The following is a 6,000-nucleotide window of genomic DNA, read 5'->3' as shown; positions in this document are numbered from 1 at the left end:
CTCATCCTGTGAGTGGTCACACCGCCATAGTGACAGTATTGGGCAGCGTCACTCATCCTGTGAGTGGACACACCGCCATAGTGACAGTACTGGGCAGCGTCACTCATCCTGTGAGTGGACACACCGCCATAGTGACAGTATTGGGCAGCGTCACTCATCCTGTGAGTGGACACACCGCCATAGTGACAGTATTGGGCAGCGTCACTCATCCTGTGAGTGGACACACCGCCATAGTGACAGTATTGGGCAGCGTCACTCATCCTGTGAGTGGACACACCGCCATAGTGACAGTATTGGGCAGCGCCACTCATCCTGTGAGTGGACACACCGCCATAGTGACAGTATTGGGCAGCGTCACTCATCCTGTGAGTGGACACACCGCCATAGTGACAGTATTGGGCAGCGTCACTCATCCTGTGAGTGGTCACACCGCCATAGTGGCAGTATTGGGCAGCGTCACTCATCCTGTGAGTGGACACACCGCCATAGTGACAGTATTGGGCAGCGTCACTCATCCTGTGAGTAGACACACCGCCATAGTGGCAGTATTGGGCAGCGTCACTCATCCTGTGAGTGGTCACACCGCCATAGTGGCAGTATTGGGCAGCGTCACTCATCCTGTGAGTGGACACACCGCCATAGTGACAGTATTGGGCAGCGTCACTCATCCTGTGAGTGGACACACCGCCATTGTGACAGTACTGGGCAGCGTCACTCATCCTGTGAGTGGACACACCGCCATAGTGACAGTATTGGGCAGCGTCACTCATCCTGTGAGTGGACACACCGCCATAGTGGCAGTATTGGGCAGCGTCACTCATCCTGTGAGTGGTCACACCGCCATAGTGACAGTATTGGGCAGCGTCACTCATCCTGTGAGTGGACACACCGCCATTGTGACAGTACTGGGCAGCGTCACTCATCCTGTGAGTGGACACACCGCCATAGTGACAGTATTGGGCAGCGTCACTCATCCTGTGAGTGGACACACCGCCATAGTGACAGTACTGGGCAGCGTCACTCATCCTGTGAGTGGTCACACCGCCATAGTGACAGTATTGGGCAGCGTCACTCATCCTGTGAGTGGACACACCGCCATAGTGACAGTACTGGGCAGCGTCACTCATCCTGTGAGTGGACACACCGCCATAGTGACAGTATTGGGCAGCGTCACTCATCCTGTGAGTGGACACACCGCCATAGTGACAGTACTGGGCAGCGTCACTCATCCTGTGAGTGGTCACACCGCCATAGTGACAGTACTGGGCAGCGTCACTCATCCTGTGAGTGGTCACACCGCCATAGTGACAGTACTGGGCAGCGTCACTCATCCTGTGAGTGGTCACACCGCCATAGTGACAGTACTGGGCAGCGTCACTCATCCTGTGAGTGGACACACCGCCATAGTGACAGTATTGAGCAGCGTCACTCATCCTGTGAGTGGACACACCGCCATAGTGACAGTACTGGGCAGCGTCACTCATCCTGTGAGTGGTCACACCGCCATAGTGACAGTACTGGGCAGCGTCACTCATCCTGTGAGTGGTCACACCGCCATAGTGACAGTACTGGGCAGCGTCACTCATCCTGTGAGTGGACACACCGCCATAGTGACAGTATTGAGCAGCGTCACTCATCCTGTGAGTGGACACACCGCCATAGTGACAGTACTGGGCAGCGTCACTCATCCTGTGAGTGGTCACACCGCCATAGTGACAGTACTGGGCAGCGTCACTCATCCTGTGAGTGGTCACACCGCCATAGTGACAGTACTGGGCAGCGTCACTCATCCTGTGAGTGGTCACACCGCCATAGTGACAGTACTGGGCAGGGCCACTCATCCTGTGAGTGGACACACCGCCATAGTGACAGTATTGGGCAGCGTCACTCATCCTGTGAGTGGACACACCGCCATAGTGACAGTATTGGGCAGCGTCACTCATCCTGTGAGTGGTCACACCGCCATAGTGACAGTACTGGGCAGCGTCACTCATCCTGTGAGTGGTCACACCGCCATAGTGACAGTACTGGGCAGCGTCACTCATCCTGTGAGTGGACACACCGCCATAGTGACAGTATTGAGCAGCGTCACTCATCCTGTGAGTGGACACACCGCCATAGTGACAGTACTGGGCAGCGTCACTCATCCTGTGAGCGGACACACCGCCATAGTGACAGTATTGGGCAGCGCCACTCATCCTGTGAGTGAACACACCGCCATAGTGACAGTATTGGGCAGCGTCACTCATCCTGTGAGTGAACACACCGCCATAGTGACAGTACTATATGTTTAACGCATCTCTCACCCTGTCCATGGAGGACAGAAGAAAATGTATATATGCTGGTTAGCACTGTAAATGTGTGGCCGCGTCTGTGGTAGAGACAAACACAACCCTCCCCTCTAGACAGTGTTAAGTAGGCACCTCCGTCACTCCCACCACCAGGCTGTGAGAGGCACCTGCCTCTTCTCACCACTAAACCACTAACCACCACCCAACGGCTGCAATCCGTCAATATACGCGTATATTAAACGCTGCTCTTGCGTCCGCAATATTCCCCTCATACATAAAAAATGTCACTAATCAGATTAATTCCCAAGCCGGGGAAACCCCAAGCAAGAAATTACAGACCAATTTCCCTTCTTGAGGTACCAAGCAAAATATTACACAAAATAATTAAGCAGAGAATTGTGAAGTACATGGAAGAGGAACAGAAGTGTAACACCAGTATATGTCTGTCTGTGTCTGTCTGCTCGAGGCTGGAGGTCAGACGCTCGGGGACAGCCTCACTCAATTTCTTAGCGGGATTTTTGTTTGGAAGGTGCCCAGCGTGGGTTTCTTGGGGGTCAGCCCTTTTGACATCATTTAAGAAATATCGGCATGAATAGCGACCCCCGAAGCGATTTTTATAAAGTCTGAAATCAGAGGTTTGTTTTTTGCAACAGTTTTTGAGCAGTTTTCAGAATTTAAATTATTTATAACCCTAGTAATAATAAGAGAGAGAGAGAGAGAGAGAGAGAGAGAGAGAGAGAGAGAGAGAGAGAGAGAGAGAGAGAGAGAGAGAGAGAGAGAGAGAGAGAGAGAGAGAGAGGCAGAAGCAGACTTCAGTCTCATTATTATTTTCGTTCCAGTTAATTAAGAATTGAAAGATGGGTCCCGAGAGCCGTAGCTCATCCCCCTAAAAGCACAATCAGGTTAGTTACAGCTCCCTCCCTCCCTTCACCCCCACAAGATAGTGGAGGCAGGTACAGTGTGGGGGAGACAGTGTGTGGAAGACAGTGTGTGGGAGACAGTGTGTGGGAGACAGTGTGTGTGGGAGACAGTGTGTGTGGGAGACAGTGTGTGTGGGAGACAGTGTGTGTGGGAGATAGTGTGGGGGGACAGTGTGTGGGAGACAGTGTGTGGGAGACAGTGTGTGTGGGAGACAGTGTGTGGGAGACAGTGTGTGTGGGAGACAGTGTGTGTGGGAGACAGTGTGTGTGGGAGACAGTGTGTGTGGGAGACAGTGTGTGTGGGAGACAGTGTGTGTGGGAGACAGTGTGTGTGGGAGACAGTGTGTGTGGGAGACAGTGTGTGTGGGAGACAGTGTGTGTGGGAGACAGTGTGTGTGGGAGACAGTGTGTGTGGGAGACAGTGTGTGTGGGAGACAGTGTGTGTGGGAGACAGTGTGTGTGGGAGACATTGTGTGTGGGAGACAGTGTGTGTGGGAGACAGTGTGTGTGGGAGACAGTGTGTGTGGGAGACAGTGTGCGTGGGAGACAGTGTGTGTGGGAGACAGTGTGTGTGGGAGACAGTGTGTGTGGGAGACAGTGTGTGTGGGAGACAGTGTGTGTGGGAGACAGTGTGTGTGGGAGACAGTGTGTGTGGGAGACAGTGTGAGGGAGGCATAAACAGGATAAACAGTTTTGTATCTAAGTTGCAAATCTAACGTAACCTAACTATCCTTGGCCTAATAATGTACGCTATTTGAAGCCTAACATTATATGTGCTTAGGTCTAAAAATATGTATGTTCAGTTTCCCTATCTAGTTGTCCATTAGGTCAGTATATGTACGATGGTGCATGGTGTTACAAAAGTGTTCTATGAACCTCCTGAAGGAGCACAGCCTTCAGGAGGTGGCGGTGTACCTCCGCCAGTGACTGCTTCAGAGCCTCAGCTGATGTAAATATTATTAGGCGACAAGGACACCACGAGTGTATTCTCTTTCCTGTAAGTACCCGACTTGTGTGGCACCACACGTGGCACCACACACGGCACCACACACGGCACCACACGCGGCACCACACGCGGCACCACACACCGCCGCCACGGTGTACAGGGAGAGAGGCAGGTGCCTGACGTGTTCACTAAAGATGGGCTCACCTGCCACCAGCATCAGTTGTTGGGGTGCTTGACCTGCACACAGTGTGTGTGTGTGTGTGTGTGTGTGTGTGTGTGTGTGTGTGTGTGTGTGTGTGTGTGTGTGTGTGTGTGTGTGTGTGTGTACTCACCTATATGTGCTTGCAGGATCGAGCATTGACTCTTGGATCCCGCCTTTCTAGCTATCGGTTGATTACAGCAATGTGTGTGTGTGTGTGTGTGTGTGTTTGTTTTACGAACCCGATTCCATCGTCGGAGCATGGAGCAGCGACGTCTATGCCATCTGTGATTCCGATCCCGAAACCCCCCCACAAATTGGACGACGCCATCTAGTGGTGATAGGAGTAGTAGGGATGGCTCCACACAGACGATATTTTTTTTCAGGTCAAATATCGTCTGTGCGCCCCAAGGGTTTCAGGTAAATTTAGAATATCCCCTGTGCGCCCCAAGGGTTTCAGGTCAAATATCCCCTGTGCGCCCCAAGGGTTTCAGGTCAAATATCCCCTGTGCGCCCCAAGGGTTTCAGGTCAAATATCCCCTGTGCGCCCCAAGGGTTTCAGGTCAAATATCCCCTGTGCGCCCCAAGGGTTTCAGGTAAATTTTGTCAGTCACAGATTTTAGAAGTAAGGATTTCTTATGAGAAAAATAATTTCCGAGACTTAGAAGTTTGTTAAAGCCTTATGGGAGAAATTCAAATAACGTGTGTAGCACTTTAGGGCTTCCAGGAGAACTCTACGGACATATTTTACATGTTTTCAACTTACAAAATCGTCTATGTAAGCCTTAGTTATTCATATAAATTTAGAAAATCACCTGTGTAAGTCATGGTTTTCAAGTCTCGTACCTCACACCCCCCTCCCTCCCCCCTTACCTCGCAATCTCTCGCGTCACCTTTATTTACTTTGCGCCCAGCCAGCCAGCCAGTCAGCTCTTAATCTTATCTTATCTTATCCGTAATATCTGGACCGTCTCTCTCTCTCTCTCCCTCCTCTCTCTCTCTCCTCTTCATATTATTCCCTCTTCCTATTTTCTGACATCGTATGTTTTCTCCTTTTCATTAAGCAAGTTAGTTTTTACACAAATAAATCGCGTTAGTAAGCAAGTTCTAGCTCACGTTCCCCACCTTAGTCCCCTGTCATATAATGAATACTATCATTCCAATCCCTCTAAAATTTAAAAATAATCATATTTCAAACGTAGTTCAATACAGTAATTTAGTTACCAAGCTCCAGCGCTTGTCCTCCGCCTTAGCTCTCTCTCGTATCTTCGTTAGTAACAGATCAATTCCCCTGAAATTTTTACCCTCTGTATTTCAGGCACCATAAATAAGATCAAAACAGTTACCAAGCTCCAGCGCTTGTCCTCCGCCTTAGTTCTCTTTCATATCTTTGCAAATAAACCATCAATTTCCCTTAAATTTTTACCCTCTGTATTTCAGACACCGTAAATAAAATCAAGTCAGTTACTGAGCTCCAGCTCTCGTCCCCGCCTTAGTTCTCCTTCGTATCTTTGTAAATAACCCATCAATTTCCCTAAAATTAAAAGCAGACATACTTCAAAGTTAGTAAATAAGATCAAGTCAGTTACTGAGCTCCAGCTCTTGTCCCCCACCCTCTTCCACCCTCAAGTCTTTGTAAATAAA

Source organism: Procambarus clarkii, chromosome 23 (assembly GCF_040958095.1).
Source record: "Procambarus clarkii isolate CNS0578487 chromosome 23, FALCON_Pclarkii_2.0, whole genome shotgun sequence".
In the NCBI taxonomy this organism is placed as follows: Eukaryota; Metazoa; Arthropoda; class Malacostraca; order Decapoda; family Cambaridae; genus Procambarus; species Procambarus clarkii.
This window is presented reverse-complemented; position numbering follows the sequence as displayed.